This window comes from Fringilla coelebs, assembly GCF_963513975.1.
Source record: "Fringilla coelebs genome assembly, chromosome: 2".
NCBI classification, from domain to species: Eukaryota; Metazoa; Chordata; class Aves; order Passeriformes; family Fringillidae; genus Fringilla; species Fringilla coelebs.
The window spans coordinates 31767651-31787828 of record NC_140029.1 but is presented as its reverse complement, the minus strand read 5'-3'; the positions used below and the strand labels follow the sequence as shown (position 1 = coordinate 31787828).

General features: G+C 39.9%; 1 protein-coding gene across 7 annotated transcripts in view; it reads right to left on the bottom strand.

Moving 5' to 3' along the window:
- The window catches only part of INPP4A (inositol polyphosphate-4-phosphatase type I A), a 109795-nt gene that overhangs the window by 46237 nt on the left and 43380 nt on the right, over positions 1–20178 (bottom strand). For 4 of the 7 annotated variants that reach the window (XM_084201159.1, XM_084201164.1, XM_084201163.1 and 1 more), the window contains exons 3-4: positions 17577–17723; positions 734–796 (exon numbers count right to left, since the gene is read on the bottom strand). The gene's annotated coding sequence lies outside the window, so the exon portion shown is untranslated. Of the gene's footprint in view, positions 1–733; positions 797–16937; positions 17074–17576; positions 17724–20178 lie in introns of all 7 variants that reach the window. The other 3 variants (XM_084201161.1, XM_084201162.1, XM_084201160.1) reach the window with 2 other exon arrangements.

Sequence of the window (20178 nt, the reverse complement as noted above, 5' to 3'; positions counted from 1 at the left end):
ATCTAATCCAACCCCCTTGCTTGAAGAAAGCTTCTCATGACTGTGTCCAGTTGGTTTTGGACAAGAATGTACCTCTCTAGCCAACCTGGTTGTTCCAAGGTTTGATCACACACAGTAAAAAAGCTTTATTGTATTTATTAATGTTTAAGTGGCTAGTGAATACCCAACCTTTCTCAAATAGTACTGAATGTCCTAGTATTCATTCAAATAAAACTTCCATCAAAATTCTTTGACAGTGTCCAAGGCTTTCCATTCTCCTATTTTTTTCCCTTCTTCCAGCAAGAGATTTTTCTTGGCTTGTTCTTTATATAATGTGATGTTTAACAGTCTGTAAGTCCATTAAACCTAACTGCCTGATGAAAAGACCTACAAAATGTACTTGCAGAGATTTAGACAGGATACCATAGGCCCTTCCCCCAAAATCTACAAATAATATATTAGAGAATAACTAACATGTTCACCTAGGTACAGGCCAGACAGCAATTAGGTTCAAGAGCCCAGCTGCTTTTCAGCTAAAATCTCTGCAATTCCTGACATCCTTAAAAAGGGTCAATCCTTGATAAATTAAAAGAAGGTCAGATATCTAATTTGTTTTGAAGCTATTTGTATTTAAATATTACCGAGTGTAGTAATTTTCCAAGGTTCTCTAAGACCTCAATGACTCATTTAAATTGCAATATTAATTTATCATCTAATGATACATCTTTACATTACTTACAAGGATCATACTTACAGAGGGCTCTTTTCCTTATGTGGGGAGGGATTCTGTGTATCATAATACAAGTTAAATCCACATCTAAAAAAATAAAGAAAATTATCATCATAAATTCACAGTCTTTTTACACTGCATAAATCACAACCAGTGGGCAGGTACTATTCTCAGATTAACTGTAAATTTAACTTCTGATTACCAGTGCTCACAATAAAGTTTACTGAAAATAAAAAGAATGTATCATCTTCTACTGGACCTCACAGAGCATTAGTCATGGCAATACTCAGCCAGAGCAGGAGCACAAAGAAATAAGCTTATGCTGAAAAGGACTGACTTCAGGTCAGCATTTGGTGAGTGGGTAGAACAGCTGTAAGAAATATATGTAAACATGTTTACCAAAAGGCTTGCTGCTATTAAGAAAAAGGAATGTATATGATATGCTGAGTTTAAGACAGCATTTGTTACTATGCTTGCTTTTCTACAGCTGAACTTCCAAAACGTTGTTTGGAAGAGTTGTAACTGTTACTGTCATGAGAGAAGATCCTGTGTCAAAATACAGAAGTTCAAAAGATCAGGATGTAGGTCTCTTATTCCATTGTGTGAATATGCTATGTGAGGAAGGCTTCTACAAACCGTTGGCAATGAGTACACAGTAAAAGCAAATTATTTTTAATCCTACTACAGGTTAAATGAAGGTTTATATTTGATAATGCCACCATCACATTCAAGTACACTTATATTAAAAGGCTATGTCTTTTAAAACCTCTCATTTATCCCATATTGCAGTAAAAGAAATTGGGAATTCCAGTCTCAGTTTCCTGGGATTTAATCACCACCCCTACCAATTACCCAAGACTGCTTTAGAATTGAACATGAGCATTTATCACTTACAGAAAGATACTATCTCACCTAAAGAACACAGGAGGCAGGTGTCTGATCTCAACTCACCACTCAGGTTCTCTCACTGTGCAGTCAGTGGTGAGACACAGGCACTTCCAGAGAACAAGTCACTCTTTTCCAAGGTAGGTGGGATGAGTCACCCTATGGAGATACCTCTCTCTAATTATAAAAACTGTTTCGATGACTCACTTGGTCCTGATGCTGCAGCTGGGCAAACTGGATCCCTCCTACAGTTGTGCTAGCTCAGGCAGGGGTGAGTTCCCTTTACTCAAGGCATAGACAAACAACAGGTGCTCTGATCCCTCTCCTGAATGACAACTGCTTCAACAATTTCAACCTTATGATCATGTTTTTAAGAAAAACCAAAGGAATTAGCATTCTAACCAAATTAAAGGTTGTATTAAGAGATCACATCGTTTCCTTAGATGGCATGTGTCCTTAAATGGATAGTTTCCAAAGACTGGTACCACTCAAGCAGACAGCAATGCCAAGGCTGATGTAATTCATGTTGAATGATTTATCTACACATAGCCTTTGGCTTTGGCCTTACTAAGATGGCAGACAGTGGATGTTGGCAAGTTGTGCAACTTTGCACTTTGTGAAGCTTTGCTGTAAGCCCAGTTTCAACAGAAACATGAGAAGATGTTGTTGACCTCCAGTATTGGTAAAGGCCACACCCAAAGTTCAGAAAAGGCTTCTGAACAAGCCTCCCTTCAGTTATGTGAATGTTTATTTGCCACTCTATTAGCACAAAAGTGTATGACCTGAAGAAAGGATCTTCATCTGATGCCACTTCTGCCCTGCTACCCCCAGACCTGCCAGTTAGTTGTGGAAAGCAAATGTCATCCTGCTCAGCTACGTGATCTTGTGTCTTCTGGGACTGAAACTTTGGGACATTTGGTCTCACTCTGCTTGCAAGATCTCAAGCAAAAATGATGATCATCTCAGCCCCAGAATAAACCCCTGATGATTAGTTTATACAACTGCAAGCTAATATTCTCCTCACCTCACCAACTGTTTTGGGAAAGGGCTTTGGTCTGTCCCCTTCTTGAAAAAAAAAAACCTCCTACTGAACTAGCCCTTGAAATAAGCATGTGAGGTGAGATTAAACCTTATTTCAGCCTAACATTACTTTTTTTACATTCCTTACACAACTGCAGGAACCAGGATTTTTCCAAATCACACATCAAAGAGGATACTCCAATTACTGACAGAATCACAGTCTACTTTGAGATTGTACTTTTCTACAGCCATAGTGCTCTAGGCTTATGGCATTGGATCAGGTAAAAAGGCATACCAAAGCAAAAAATGCAACAGCAGTGGAAAGCTAAATGTTACTATATATATTATAATAAAATGTTATATATGTTACTATGATATATCTACATGAAGAGAATAATAAACAAAAAAGGAGAGTCTGGCAGTTTCCTTAATGCTTTTTTAAAAAAACAACCACAGATGTAATCCTACTGAAAGTTTACCATCATCTCCAAGAGAGGGTGAAAAGGCAGTTGTGGGCTACTTACTGAATTGCAATCAGTTTTAGAGTCTCAAGGCTCTCCAGACTATAAGGACCATTCCCTGAACCTTACTAATTGGGGTTCTTGTTCCTGAAAAATCCATTTTGAAACATCAAGAGGGCTCCTTCAGCCAACTGCATTCTTCAGACAACACCTTCATAAATATTTCCTTTGATTGAAAATGTTTTAACAATACACAAAATCATAAAAGTGAATATTGCCCAAAACAGCATTTTGGATGTGCAGCATGGCCTGGTTTCCAACTATCATTCTATTAGCCATATAAATATGGACAAAATAACGGAATGGAAGAAATGCCTAATTATGCTAAGTTATGAACATGTTGCCTTTTGTGTAAGAGCAGCATCTCCAGTATAACTAGCATGCAGGGAGTGTTTTATTATTTATTTATTACTTCCAACAATAGAAAACCTTGGTAGTGAAACTAGATTTGACATGTTGGCTCAAACCCAGTCTTTCAGCAATTCCAGCAAACCATCTCCAACAATGGTTTCAAAGATGATGCAAGGAGCTTTATTAGCCAGGCAAGGATCTGAGGTGAAGGTCTGGATGAACCCCACCACTCCTGGCTGCAGAGGCAGCCCAAGAGCCGAGCATCAGCTCAAAGGACAGCAGCTCCCAGCTAAACCCTGCTAAGACCTTCTCCAGTTAAGAGCTATTTTCTTTACAGTCTGACATGCACCCTTCTGTCTCATTTAATGAGAAAAGGAATGTCCTGAATCTTGCATAGATCAAAACAGGAAGAGTCAAAGCCATGAATTTGGAGTCAGATCCTTCCAGCCAAACTCACAGAGGCAGCAACACCGACTATGTCTACTGCAGATCCATGGGTTGACAACAGTTTCAGTCCATTCATTCCATGATCTAGGCCTTGGGAAGGCAAAAGAATGCAAGTGATGCCAGCATCCACTGTGAACCTTTGCCTCCCACTGACATTATTTCCCCACACCTGAGGAGTGGCAGTTTGTCAGCTCCACAAGGAGGCTGTATGTCCCCCTTCAGTCTGCTTCTTGGGTCTGGGTTCCCCTCATAATCTGGGTAAATGTCCCCTTCTCCCAGAACCTTGATTAAAAATACTCAGTTTGGCCTGAAGAATCTTCTTGTCACTCTCTGAGGATTCCCTGAGGATTCTGAGTAAGTGAGTAACTGCTGCAAGAAGATAGAGAAGTCACCAGAAATTGAAATCAACTAATGCAAGAGGTAACAAAGGTATTTGTGCAATGTGGAAATCCCTGACTGCAACCTTTCAGTGATACTTGGATAAAAGGGCTTTTCAGCACCAGGAAATGGCTTGTTTTCTTTTTGCTTTCCTGTCCACAGATCCCACTTAGCTGCAGATAAGTTTGTAAGTCACAAAATTTATTCTTGATCCCTCCCCACTATGAACTTCAGTAAACTCAAATACTCTAAAAACCCAGTTTTACTTCTTTAATATATTTGAGTATTTTAAACAGGAAGCTGCAATTTAGGCCACTTAGTTCTCTGTACAAATTAAAACTATTTGTCTGTATTCATAAAGAAATACAATTAGCATTCTTTTTAATAAGATGCTGTTTTAATTTCATTTGTCATTACAATATTTTTACTCCTTTAGTGCTTCTAGGAGCACAAAAGTACACACATCCAGAGGTGGAAGTGAGCACTTGTAACACACAAATCTGTTAGCTAAAAAGGAAAAAGCCCAGCTCTGTTTCACTTTGCAGAGCAGCTTTTATCAAGCTGAACACAGTCCAATGCCATGGAAAATGCTAAGTTTTGCTACAGGGAAGTTTGAAGTCCAACCCTCTCAGCCTCCTCTGTCACTTTACCAGCAGAAACTGAAACAGCTTACAAGTGGTCTTTACCCCAAATTACCCTTTACCCTCTTCACAAGAAATGTGCTGGGCACTTTGTGGTGAAGTTTCCTGCGCATGGGATGAGTTCTCTCCTCCTGACCTGGGGTTCTCACACTGCCTGCACAGACACAAGAAGCCCGTGAGAACAGGGGACATATTTTCTGTTGAGGAGTCTGGACTGGAAACACTCCTCTGAGTTTGATGGTCCTTTCAACACCTTCCCAACACCTGCCTCTCCTAGAGCAGTCTTTCATCATAACCATGAAGCTAGCAATGCAGAAACACACTGCTCTAGCTGGAAAAAACAAACGCCCTCTCTGAGCTCCTCCTCCTGCAATGAAGAGTGAGGCAGGGGAACAAAGGCAGGGAAAAAACTCAATGAAACAAAACCAAATAAACAAACAAGCCCACAAAAAAAACCAAGCACACCCCATCCCCCCCCCCCCCCCCAAAAAGATTAAAAAAACCAAACCCAAACCAAACAACCTCCCAAAACCACAAATAAACAACAAACAAACAAAACCAAGACGAAATAAAAACAAAACAAAAGCCACAAACAAATCCAAACCCCAACACTTTATGACCTGAAATGGAGATGAACCAGACACACATAACATTTGCTAAAGATTTCATACTGCTGTTGTTTACAGATCAGTGGCATTAACATAGTCTCCCTCATACAGCCAATGAGAGGGGGACCACAGACAAGACAGAGGGATAAAAGCACTAAAACAAGATCTGTAATAAGAACTTTTGGTCAAGTTTGGATCACAACGAAATGTCTAGGGACCTATGTGATCTGCCTGCCTATAATATTCATCCACTGCACTAAAGTCAGTGTACACTGGGCAAAACAGCCCAGGAATCACAGTGCACTGACAGCACTGTCCTCTGTGTGTGTGATGGGATCTGACATCCTGCTCTGAAACACTGAGCTTCACCTGGACAACAGGACTGCACCACAGTCACAGGGGAAACTTTATTTTCCTGAAACTGCATTTTCCCGCATGGAAGGAATGGCCCCATTAGGTCACAGGCACAGCAAAAATATCTCTCAAGCACTCTTCATTTCCACATGGCATTGTTCTGACTCACTGTGATTCTTACACTTATTATTTTAAATGTTTATATAAAGAAGAAATTCAAAACAGCACCTAAAGACAAACCAGCAATGCACAAATTCTTTCTCTAACATATGCATTTTAAATAAGATATAACTGACTCAGAATATGAAACAGTGTCAAGTATTTAGAAAATTAAAAATAAATGTTAGTGTAGGAGTAATATTCCACAAAGTTTATTACTAAGATTTAGGCAGCATAGCAAAACTGGAGTCCTAAGCTACTAATGCAAATCTGCTGGTGCATATTTCTCCATCAACACTTGTTTTGTACTCCTGAACTGTGTTTTGTTCATGTATTTCTGATCATGTAACTTTTTTTCTTACAGAGCACATGCCTGTGCAATGCCTAATGGCCACAATACTAGATATCTTTTTAAATGTTTATTTTTCTGTTGTTCCAGTATCTTATTCCTTTGTGCTGCTTTCATTTCTTCTTCCTGGAAAATAAAATTATTTGTTTGCTTACACTGACCTTTCTAAATCAATGGACAGAGGGTTGCTGCAGGCCAAGATCATGACTGCATGGCTCTTCCCTGCATTTCTTTCTGGAATCATGTGAACAAGTGGTGGGATGCTGGCAGTTTGAAGCATAAGCCTCTAACTCCTCAGAGGCCAACAACAGTCCATGCTTCCCACCACTGTTCCCGTTCCAACGCCTCGGTGGAACAGCTGTCCCAGTGAAAGGAATCCTTTTTAATGCCAGTACCACCCTGTGGGTAAACAGTAAGATCACCCTGTAACATACAATGGAGGGGGCGTGCTGCTTTGGTTTCCTGCCAATTTCTCAAAATAATTTCCCTGACAAGTTACAGGAGGTCTGTCACTAGTGGTGTCCCCCAGGGTTCAATTCTGGGCCCACTGCTGTGTAACTTATTCATCAAGGGTTTGGATGAAGGGGCAGGTGCCTCCTCAGCAAGTTCTAGTGACACAAAGCTGGGAGAAGGGGCTGATACCGCAGAGGGCTGTGCAGCCCTTTGGAAAGACCTCGACAGGTTGGAGGGACGGGCAGAGAAGAACCATTTGAAATTCAAGGAAAGCAACTGCAGAGACCTGCACCTCGTGAGCAGCACACCTGGGCACCAGCACAGGCTGGGGGCTGACCTGCTGGGAAGCAGCTCTGCAGAGGAGGACATGGGGGACAACAAGCTGTCCTTGAGGAAGCAGTGTGCCCTTGGGGCCAAGGTCAGTGGTGTCCTGGGGACCATCAGGAAGAGCACTGGCAGCAGGGCAAGGGAGGGGATCCTGCCTCTCTGCTCAGCCCTGGCGAGGTCACATCTGGAGTGCTGTGCCCAGTCTGGGCTCCTCAGTGCCAGAGAGACATGGGGCTCCTGCAGCAAGCCCAGGGAGGACAATAAAGGTGATCAAGAGACCGGAGCGCCTCTCTTAAGAGGGAAGGCTGGGAAGGCTGGGCCTGTTCAGCCTTGAGAAGAGACTGAGAGGGAGCATCAATATATACAAGTATCTGAAGGGAGGCTGTGAAGAGCATGGAGCCAGGCCCTTCTTGTTGGTGCCAAGCAGTACAAGACACAACGGGTAGAAACTGATGTCCAGGAAGGTCCGCCTGAAAATGAGGAAGAACTTCTTCACTGTGCAGGTGACTGAGCACTGGAACATTGTCCAGGGAGGGTGTGGAGTCCCCCTCACTGGGATATTCAAGAACTGTCTGGACACAATCCTGTGCCATGTACTCTGGGATGACCCTGCTTGAGCAGGAGGTTGGACCAGATGTCCCACTGTGGTCCCTTCCAACCTGACCCACTCTGTGATTCTGTGATTAACTTGTAGCAGAGCAACTGAAACCCAACCATGTAGGAATCATGATATGAACTGATGATCACCAATCACTTTAAATCCTACTGGAATTATACTTGGAATGTATGGTATTTGGCTGCTAAATGAAAAAAACCCAAATCAGTAGCACAAAACTGGAATAAATAAAGAACACAAAGTACAAAGAAAATAGGTAAGTGACTTGAGTGTCTCTGAAGTGTCATAAGAGGAAACCAGACCAAATGTCACTGCCATATTTCCATGAATTTCATTACAAATGAGTATCTAAGATCAATAGCTTTCTATTAGAATACCATATTTCAACAATTGTTCCCTATTTGTGAAAATTCCCGGGAGTTTCCCCAGTTTTGACTATCAGCCTTACCAAAATACTATATTATTTGTTGAGGTGTGATTGAGCAAAAAAGCTACTAGAGAAAATAAATGTCATGTAGTACATATTATGATGTTATCTCTGAGACAGAAATAACAAAAAGTAAAGTTTGGTAAGAGTAACAAAAAGTATTTCAGCTGCTCTGACAGTTTTCACGTGTAAGATGAGCAAACATACAAACAGCTGAGGATAAATAAAATGTTGCAGGTACTTATTTCAAAGGTTTCAAAGGTCTCCTCATGCCAGCATATTACAGGTTAAAATGCTCCATTCAGACAGAGAAGCTGCAGTAGCTGCAGTACGTGTTGTGCAACACTTTATTCCACAATAACATTCTTGTCTGTCAGCTACTAACAGACCAGATGTAATAAACAATTCAATCCAAATTTCCAAGAATTCAAAGAATATTCAGACTCCTGTAGGGTATGCCCATGGATTTCTGGAGTACAGGGCTTTTAAAAACAATTTTCAAGTAACTGCAACCACAATCTACTGGCCTGTTTTCAGCAACTAATACTGATCAATCTTTAGATCCGACACAGTGGCCTTCAAAAATTTATTTGAAAAATAACAGGGGGCAATTGCAGGGAGGCAACAACCACAAAAAAAAGTTATAAATGGTATGCAAAGACAAAGGGTGTATATTAAGGCTGAGTTCCTTGCAGCACTCAGTGCTCAAAAATATGAACTTAAATGTCAGAGTTTTGTCAATTCTCCAAGCACTTACATGACTTCTAAAACTGGAATGTTACTATAGGCCAAGTTTGCATGAATTTCACTTTTTGTAAAAGCAAATTTTGCATGAATACAAAAAGGCCTGAAAATGTGAATGATGTATCCCAAATTACTTTCCTTTCTTAAGTTCATGACTAACTCACTCTCATGACTATTTGACTCCCAATTTTTGCATGTTAAGGCAAACCACAGTGATGCTGACTTTTGCTAACTTCTGTTGCCTCCCACCAGACTTTATCAGAAATTCATAAGCATGCTGCCTACCTCAGCAGTCAAACCTCCACAGCAAGGCAGCAGAAATGATCATTTTGCCCATAGCTACTTGTCTTGATGTTCAGGCTCAGATGTGAGCAGGTAGCTACATTTCAGCCACACTGCATTTAGAGTCCATCACCTCTTCAAAGCCCCTTTCAGCAACAGGTTAAGCTACTGAGCTGCATCACAGCGTGGGCACATGTTCCTACATCCACTGTTTCTGCTGGTGGGACCCTTCTGGCCAAAAGGTGGGACCAAAGGCTGGATATAGAGACTGGGTCAGAACAAAAGCTTAATCAAGCCTGGAGTCTTTGAGAGGAGGCAATGCTAGAGACTGAGAAAAACACTGCAATGAGCAGCACTGATATTCTGTGCAGCATCTCCATGTTTGCACTCCCATACTCACCTGACAAGAGAACTTCTAAGCTGGGCATCATACCCAGACCTCGGTATTTAAGGTCTGGAGGTAACACAACAGACAATGTCACCAGAGTCCCTCTCTGGCCCTTGCAGCTCTGTTACCCTGTAGCCCTGTAGATACCACACTGCCACCACCAGTGCACCAGTGACTGGCCTGAAGCCTTGCAGCAGGGCTTGCAAACATTGAGCACTTTCAGGCTTGCTTTGTTTGAACTCCTATTGACCTGCCTGCAACTTTGTTTTAGCCCACAATTAAACTTGGTTCAGCTGTGACAACAATTTTTTCCAACTGCGTAGATGTCTATGGCTGATTTGTTTTAATTTTTGCTTATATTTGCATCCTCTCATCATCATTTTACAACTCAATACAATGATTAAGTGTAGAAAAATAAAGGCCTGGCATGATAGCAGAGGCCTTCAGACTTGGAGACATAGGATGGAGTAGAAGCATGAGATAAAAAGAGAGAGGGTACAGAGCTGGCACTTGGTGGGACTGTGGCTATAGCTCACCCACGGTCACTTAAAGAACTGCAGACTTAAGGCTGGGCAAAAGTAGTTCTAGAGTGATCAGCTGTATGTATGGTATCACATACAGTAAATCTGGATGTAACTCAGAGCTGCAGAACAGTAGAAAAAAGGCCACCATTCAAAGCTTCTCAGCAAATATAAAAATGACTCTAAGCGGATCCAAGAGCGGAGAAGAAGAAACTACCAACGTGAACATCATATTCCTCAGATATTCATATCCTTCAGTATCTGAAGTCATTTGCATGCTGACAACTGCTAAAATGCCTCCACATACCCACCACCAAAATGAAACCTTACAGTCCAGAAGGGGAGGTAAAAGGTGAGCATTATAGCATGATAGAGGTAGACACTTTATGTGTTCAATGAATTTAACTGCATAGTTAGTTATTGAGACTTTCCCCTATACAGAAGCATTCATTCTTTTCCAGTAATTATTGGATCCAGCCTAGCAATGATTCCTGGATCAAGCTGTGATGAGTTTTAATTATAATAACAACAACTACTTGTCTTTAGACATAACATGAGTTTCATCTTTGCAATTAGATAAAAAAGATTCTGAGTGTAACAGTATGTATGTGGAATTTCGTGCCATTCTTCCCTGTTTACATGTACCAGCAGATGCTGTGGTCCTGTGCTTTATAAGATAATTTCTTCAACAGTTAGGAGCACTAATTTTACTGTTTCCAGCCTTTCAGGTCCTGCAGATCTCCTCTCTACTCTACAGAGTTCATTTACGGAGTTTTTACAGACTGAAGAGGCAAGAATGAGAGCTAGCCATAAGAGGCTAGTCAGGACAGTTTGTGATCATTTGGATAATTTCCATGTTACAAGCACAATATATCTGCTTCCACTGAAAATATAATATGATTGTCTGCCCACAGAGATATCACTGAGAATCATGGACATCACTGTTCTACATCTTTGTCAAATAATTTTGTAAAACAGCCAATGTCACAAAACCCAACTTTTTCACTTTTAGAAGTGAAATAAGCTAGAACTGCATGGCAAAACTAAATGGAACATTATTAAACTCAGCTATCAATAGCTTTCAATCTTTTCTGATTTGAAAATGCCCTGAAAATTTTCCAGTGGAAGAACAAGCTAATTTAGAGCTACTGATCGTGGGTTGCATTCCTCAGTTACTTCCCACCAATTTTATTTGCATAGCTCATGGACAATTTAAAACCATCAATTTAAACATTCTACAAAATAAACAGCTGTTTCATCTGCTCAGTACTACACAAAATATTCACCTAACATTCTAAATTTTTCCATGTTTGGTCTCAATTTAGAAGCAAATTTGGAAAGTGTGAGCAAATATCTTTCTGGGTATTTTCCAGTTCTGAAAAGGGAAAGTCTATTAATATCTTTCTTTATGCAATTAAGAAAGAAAAAAAAAGAAAGCAATCTTTTTTCAACAAAGAAAACAAAACCAGAGTGTAACTGAAAACCTACAGGGCAAATAGTTCTTCATAAAGTATATAGTTAACAAACAATTAGCACATTTGCTAATCCAAAACAAAGTGAGTTAGAAAAAATCAGTCTGGCATTTCCTATGTGGAAGAAGTCAGGAACCACTGGTTGATGTGAAGGAGAGTAGCCTTGACCTTTTAATACTGAAGTAACAACAGTGCCAAAGCCCTGTGAAAACCCAGCAACTAAAGGATGATGCAGAAAAAGTGGTATTAGTGTGCATCCAACAAGCACTTTGTTAATTCTTCCATTCTGAATATCTCTGTGGCTAAGTACCTTAGGAGGGCTGGCTCTGGGGCAATACAGACAAGATTTTTAAGGAGCACTCTACAGGCAACAAGCTACTAAACTGCATCCTTATTCTGGCTATGAAATTATCTGAGTGCTAGAGAACGTCAGGCATGCAGCTTCAATCCCCAATAGAGACTGCAAAAGTCACCAAAAAAATGTCCTCTACCCTTCATTTATACTCTACAAGTTATTACATGACCTAAGCCCCATAAAATGTTTCGCTAATTTGAACGATCGGTGCTGTAAATTATAATCTTGCAAATGGATGAGTGTTCTCAGAGATCCAGAGGGGGTGAGAAATTTAAGAAGGGTGACTGTCAGTCAGGTAGAAGATGCAAAAGTTACCATATTTATTAACATTTGCATAAAAGCATATGCCGTGTAACTGCAGCTATATCTGCCTTTTACAACTGCAGATAAAATTAGATCACCTGGGAGTGGACAACAGCAGCACCCAAATAATTAGAGTTGAAGCATATTCAATTTTTCTCCCCAGTGACAGTCTCCAGGCCCATCCTGCATAAGTAAGAATAGAATTTGTAAACACTTATCCAAATGGATTTTCCTAATGCGTTCTGCCATGTTATACAAGGACTCCTTAATGTGCCAAGATCACAACTGTGAAGGCAGGATTCAACAGGGCAAAATACACTGCGAATTTCTCCTCAGTTCTAGGAAACCAGTGACTATGTGGTAATTGCCCTGTTTTCCAGGCATTTTTACAAACCAAAATCCTTTCGGTTCTCATGTTCAGATTTTCCTTTTTGATCACTAATATGGAAACTGACCTCAGGACAAGAGATATCTTACCCCTTTTGTGCTAAATGACTTCAAAGCCAAAACATTTAAGTTACAATATGCCAGTGTCATCCCTGTAGTGATGGATGCAGCTGGACATTGAAGAGATCTTTGCCATTCTGTGAGGCTCCTATTTAGCAAGCTGATTTAGTCTAGTCTAATGAAAGATGTTTTGTAATGGATGCCAAGTACTCATTGGTACTTAGTGGTGCTCCTGGGAAAGAGGAAGAAGTACAGTTTTTAAACAAGATCCACAAGAGTGGCACCAGATGACTGGAGCTGTCCTGGGACAGTTACAAGCTGCTTTAAGACTTGAAGAAAAATCAAAAGATATTTTTTGCCTGCACTCGCCTCTTCCCTTCACTGCACAGCAAGATATCTAAACTCTCAATTACAGACAAGCTGGAGTACAACCAAGTGCATTTCTCCAACCCCTAAAGTAGAACAAATATCAACACATAGCAAAACACAGTCAACTGAAACCACTCATTCCCAGTGCTCTGGGCATCTCTTTTGTCCTTCATATCCATAACCACTGCCCCTCAGCTTGACTTCTGCTCCCAGCAGAGTTCCCTTTAAAAAACAGTTCTCAAAACCTTTTTCTTTCAATTTTTTCCTTCTTCCATATCAAATACTATCTGAAAACATTTAGCTCCCAGCCTTCCTTCTCAAAGAAACGGAAGACCCTGTGTGGCAGAGTTGACTTGATAACTGTTCCTTAACCCATCAAAGCAAATGGTTAACACATACAACCCATTGTTCGAGGATAAAATGCACCAACAGGCACCACAAAAACAATGCTGATTTGTCCTACTTTGAATCCATAACAGAAATAGCTTTTCTTCTGGTAGTATATGTTTTTCAAAGCTGATTCATGAAGAAATATCAGGAAATTATTAACATTTTTATTATTATTAAAGTAATTCAAAGAAACTAAATGCTACTTGTCAAACTATTGATACGTGCCACATGTCTTAAATATTCACAAAAGACTTTTTTTCAGAATTTATCTCAAAAGCCATTTAAGTACACAGTTAAAGAACTCATCCTTGAACTAGCAAGGATGAGCAAAGAGCTCATCTGTTTGATAGTGCATTGCTGCTGGCTTTGAACATTTTGTATTATCCCCTAACTTACTGTTAAAAAATATGCAAAATGCCCTTAAATTCTAATTTATATTTCTACATAGTTCATATTTCTTTGGTCTACGAACTACAAAACAATAACAAAATAAAGCAGTGATGGCTTTATTATTTTTTTTTCAGTAACTACAGAAACATTAAAATTCCTATGTTGATAAATAATTGCAATTCTATGGCAAGCTTTTTGGCCCACCAATCCCACTATCCCAAGATGCTTTCAGGACACTATACCAAACCTATAAATGTACACAACCGGAGTTTCCTCCACACCATTGTTTTTCTCTACACCTCCACTTTGAATGTTTGAAAGTATTTGGCAGCTGCCTGGGACATTTCCAAAAACCATCTTGTCTAAGATCACAGCAGATTTGACTGAAGGAAAGTCTCCAAAATGAGCATGCACAACCAGAAGTGAAAAATGCCTCCACTTAGAAACACCAAATCAATGTTCAAAAGTCCCAGTAAAAATAGCTCGGTGTTAATAGCTCAGCAGCACTTTTAAAACTCTTTCTTTGCTCATGCTAAAATAGAGAAAAGGCAAAAGTATAATTTCAGACAGCTTATTATTAAAATTTTTTCAAAGACAGTATGCTCCTACAGGGGTCCATGCTATAATACATCCTTCAGATTATTTTATCTTCACATTCTAGACATTTCTGGGGTTAAAATTTAGCAGGAACTGCATTAAGTATAGGGGGTTTTTAATACGGAAATTACAGAACGATCTTGAACATAAATATTCCGCAAGGCGTATATTCTTGTTTCAAAACAAAATCAACATAAACACATCTCAAGAATAAATTATCTCTATCATGTTTGACTACAAACCCCCGAAATACCTTGGCAAAACTTATTTTTAGTTTTTATAGCATATATTCTATCCTAACAGCAAACATACTATTAAAAATATCATGATGCAAAATGCAAGTAAGTTGGAACAACCTTCTCTCTGGTACTGTGCACAGTTCAGCAGAGACACAGTTCACTAGTCCATATAGTTCTGTTGTAGAAAAATATTTAGGTTTTTATTACTGTTTAAGAATCTGTGTGAACAAAGCATAAGGACAGAGTTTACCTAGATTAGATTAGGGTTACGAAAAGGTTAAGCAAGGGGTACAGTCTTGGGATGGGATTCACTTCACTGAACTGTACTGAAGTTAAGCAAAAGAAGAAACTAGATAGGATTGAGCAGGGAAGGATAGGAATCTTCAAAAGGTCATTTTCTCTAACTTTCAAACAGCTATCTTAAGAGACTATGAAACAAGATTCAATTTGCATTCCAGCATCTCATGGTTAGTAATGATCTACAACAGTACATTGTGCTTATCTGATCCACCACCATCCTCCTCACTGCCCATTCCCACACACAAAGAATCTGGGTGTGCTGGAAACTCTTCTGCTTCTTCTTATTCCCCAATATAACTGCAAGATATCTTTTTCCTGAAATTTAGAGGTGGGTTCCCTCAGACCTTATAATCCTTTCTTTTCTAGAAACATCTTCAAGTGATGTTATTCTAGTTTTTCTGGGCATCTTTTTAAGTGACAGCCATGCAGGCCTGAGATGCTCCAAGTATTGTCTCTCAGGAAGAGGCTTAGACAGATTTTCAAAACAAACCCCCAGTTTACTAGCCAGAAAAACATGACTTGGAGCTAAATAAAACCTAGAATACAGGGGGAAAAAAGACATATATAAACTGGGACAGATTCTAAATCTAAGGTAGTTGACCATGACTCTAATTAAAAAATAAATCTGAAAGAGCTCTGACACATTTTCACACTTATCTTCTCAATCCTCCCCTCCTTGTCATCCATCCTCTTGGACTGTCATTCAAAGCACTCTGTTTCCAGCAGAACAACCCCCTTCCAAACTACTGACAATTCGGTGCATAAACAGACTTTTTCTTCACTGTGGCAACTTTCCAAGTAAGGACTGTGAGATCATCATACAATTGTTTTTACCACAGAACAATAACAATGTAGCACCACTATACAATAATTAATTACAAAGCAGACAGGAAAAAAAAAGAGAAGCCATACTACTCTCCCCTGATGTTCTTCTCAGCACTTAAAAACCTCAGAATCCCAGGCTGAGCCCTTATTAATGAACAAATAACTAGAGAAGTAAACATAGTGCTACCAGAAGTACATTAGAAATGTTTCTTGCTGCAGAATTTTCCTCCTGCTGTTTTATGAAGATTTCTGGTAAAAAGCAACCTGATCAATCTCTGAATTACTGGCCAAGCCAATTGGAGTAACTCAGGATTTGCAACAGAGCAGAAAGCACATTACTCACTGTTGCTCAAAGGATTCAACTTCTTTTCAAACCCAGTGTTGGGACAAACCAACATCCAGGGAAAGGGCAGCTCTTCACTAATACACAATTTTTAGTTTCAGTGTTTGTCAAACTAAGGAGGTATCTGGGGCAAGGGCTGTCACTGACTGTAAGTGCTGCACCCATCACTTGTCACTACAGGCACATCAGGGATCTACAACCACAGTTTTCACTTCAGAGCAAGCTTTTCTCTCAGTGGTCATGAGTTTGCTACCCAGCAGTCAGCTTCTAAATGTGTATTTGTCACAGGCTAAACTAAACATGCCTTTGTCCAGCCCTACAAATTCATTCAAAGCCTGATTTATCACACAGCTTTCCATGTGCTGCGCAGGGAACTGCAGGGCAATACAGCAGACAGTAAGCATCACACTCTATAGGAGTTATCAAAAAGCACAAGCAGCCTAAGTCCAAAGAATCCAAGCAATCATTATACAAACCTTTACAAATCTTTAAGCTTGCTCCTAATTTTGCATAAAGCATTCTCCTACTGATTACTGTCCTGTATTATGCAATTATCACTATGCATTCTATGTTGGTTAAATATTTTATCCATGTGCTAGGTGAATGCACAAACTCAATCAGTAAGACATGCCATATATTCAGTGCACATCACCTCTAAATCACACAAGCAGACACTTCTGTTTTGGTATCACAATCTTCCTACAATACCTTAATGTTGCACATAGACCTGCATTAGTCCTCTGATGGTCTGCAGACATGCTGCTTTTTGGCTGTAACCCAGCTGATAACAGCCACATTTCAATGCTCCCTGTAACTCCAGCAGCAGAGCTGTGGCAATTACATTTCCCATTTTACCAGTCTTCCTGAAATACCCAACACAGCTGTCTCAGCCTCCTCCTGTAACATAAGTTCTTCAATCATCCCTCCAGTTTTTCACCAAGTGGTTTGGGTTAAAATGGACCTTAAAGACCATGGGCAGGGATACTTAGACCAGGTTGACCAGGTTGTTGAGAGCCCCATCCAACCTGGCTTTGAACACTCCCAGGGATGGGGCATCCACAGCTTCTTTGGGCAACCTGTTCCAATGTCTCACCACTCACACTGTAAAAAATTACATCTTCATATCTAATCTAAATCCACCCTCTTTCAGTTTTCTCTGCCTCTATCACATACTGAGGTGAGACTTCTCAGATACTGCAAAAGGTGTTGTACACTTATGCTGTTTCAGGTCCCAGCTCAGATGCACCCAGCTGAGATTCCCTCCCTCAACTGGAAATACCTCTTTTTCACACTCGCCTGTACCCCATAGATCATTTTCATGATGGTATCAAACTGACAGACTAAAGACAAACTTAAACCCACTTACCCTCATATAGGCCTTTCTCCTTCAAAATCTTCCATTGCTGAACTCCCTCTTCATAGGAAAAGTTGCTGCATTACTTCCTAAGCTGAGGCTGTAGCACCATCCAGTTTCAGGCACTCAGCACTGATGCCAGAGTCAGGTGCCCAGGCTCTGTTAACAGTCAAGACAGAAAGCAGGAGTTGGGTGCCTAATTAAAAATCTGCCTCTTTCCACTGATTACATAAGAGCTCAGACTGTCATACTGCTAATTTTGACAGCAAGGTTAAACTGGGTAAGAGAATTCATGACAATGTGTGGCCTGACACGTTGCTGGGTTGAATTCCATCCCTTTAGTATTATCTAATTGTCCAATTAATTGCATAGTCACTCCATCTAAAACTGTGCACTAGAAATTAACTTACTCCTCCCATCCCCAAGTTTCAACAGCCTGCTTTTAATACAGCATGCCAACAATATCAACTCCAGAAAAAAACAAAACAAACAAAAAAGCTTCAAGAAAACTAAACAAGCCAACTCCCAGAGAACAATTAACCATACACATCTACCTCCTTCTGTCTCTCCCATGACAGTTCTTTGGGTGTGTTTACAGTTCTTACACTAACCTAATCTTCCTCCACCTTGAACAGCATTTTTGTTGCAATACCATGTTAAATGGCTCAGTAGAATCCAGAGAGACCAGATCTAGCCCATTTACTTTTCTAGAAAACCTACTTTCTTATTAAAAAAAGATACTAGGCCAGTTTGACATGACCTATCTTAGAAAAATAGATTGTGTTTCATCCTCCCTCCACTCAATTCCCATGTCTTTAATTATTTATTCCTTAAAAAAAATTCTAAGGTTATTAGGGTCAAATTACAAGCCTGAAGTTGCCTAGATCATATTTGCCATATATGTAAAATTCAATAGTGTGAGTAATAAAAATCCTCTAAAAACTCTTAGTAACGGATCTACATTTCAATCACACATATAAAAAGTACCTTGAAGAAATTCCCAAATTGGAAACTCCCAATGGAGCAACTTAAAAAGCCATTCTGACAGCCAGAAAGTCTGATTGATTTTAAAATATGAGAGATGCAAAAAATGGATGCTTCGTCTCAGAAATGTAAAATCATGAGTAAAGCACCCAAGGCTTCCTGAAATCTCCAGAGACCACAAAAAACACAGGATATAGCTAAAGCCTTTGTATAACTTCATATGTGTTGGACTCTATGATCTTTTCCAGTCTTAATGATTCTATGGGAAATTCCAGTGCAAATCTGAAATGTTTGTGGGATTCTGTCACACAAGCCTCTGAGGGTTGCACAGTACCTTAAATTCTCATTATTCAGTACAATTTCTTATATTCACAAACTGTTGAATACGTTCATGTACGCTTTTCAATTACTCGGGGGACTTAAGCATGCAACATCTGGAAAAGTTTCTGTTATAAGGCATGATGATTTTCTTGATAATATCCAAAAGCTTTTTAAAAGAATAAGTACACTATTCATTTCAAGAAAACTGTAAACATGCTGTGAGAATTTGGGTTTTGTTTTTCTTCCTCTTCTTGTTGTTTTAGTATTTTGGTATCTCTACCAGCTTCAAATAAAAATGAAAAAAAAAAAACAACTTAAAAGCACAAAACATTTCTTAATCTGCAATTTCAAACTCTTTTTCTGACCTACATTTGCATTTCTCTGCCTTGAGCTGCATGTAATCATTTTGTTAAAAGGTAATATTTTTATATGTTGCCTCCTTCAGACAAATTTGGCCTTAATTTTAATATACTCACTTACTGACTCATTCTTCAAACAGCAAAAGTGTGAGTTGTGCATCTTGGTGCTTTAGCAGTAGGTTTGTAGCTGCCTGCACATGTCACACAATAGTCAAAATAGGCAACCAGTTAAGATTTCTTTTGAATATCATGGCGAAAAATGTCTAATTGTGCTAAATTAATAGCCATGGGGCATCCAATAGGAGGGGTAGAAGTGGGAGGGTAGGCACCAATCTCTTCTCTTTGGTGACCAGTGACAGAATTGCAAGGGAATGGCATGAAGCAGTGTCGGCAAGGTTTGGTTAGATATTAGGAAAAGGTTCTTCTCCCAGGTGGCTGGGCACTGGAACAGGCTCCCCAGGGTGGTCACAGCACCAACCAAGCCTGACAGAGCTCAAGAAGCATTTGGACAACACCCTCAGGCACATGGTGGGGCTCCTGGGGCTGTCCTGTGCAGGATCTAGAGCTGGACTTGATGATCCTCGTGGGTTCCTTCCATCTCAGGAGATTCTATGATCTGTTCTGCTTCAGGAAGGTGACTCAGCACATGAGCAGACACATAACTATAAGCTTCAGTTCCACTGCAGCAAGCAGAAAAGTTAAGATTTCTCCTGGTGTAGATTTTAAGACTGACCTCACTTTTTGGGAGACCTCAGATCACTGACAATTGCTCCTGACTTCACCGAGGGCTGCAGATCCTCGTGTCTACAGAGGACTTTTATTGAGATGTCTGACTACAGATTAAAGATATGAATTTGAAAATTCTCCCTGCCCCCCCAAAGTCATGAAAAATCCTGCACTAAAGTTAAAAATAACTATGAGTCTATTCTGCTATTTATTCTTCAGAGAGT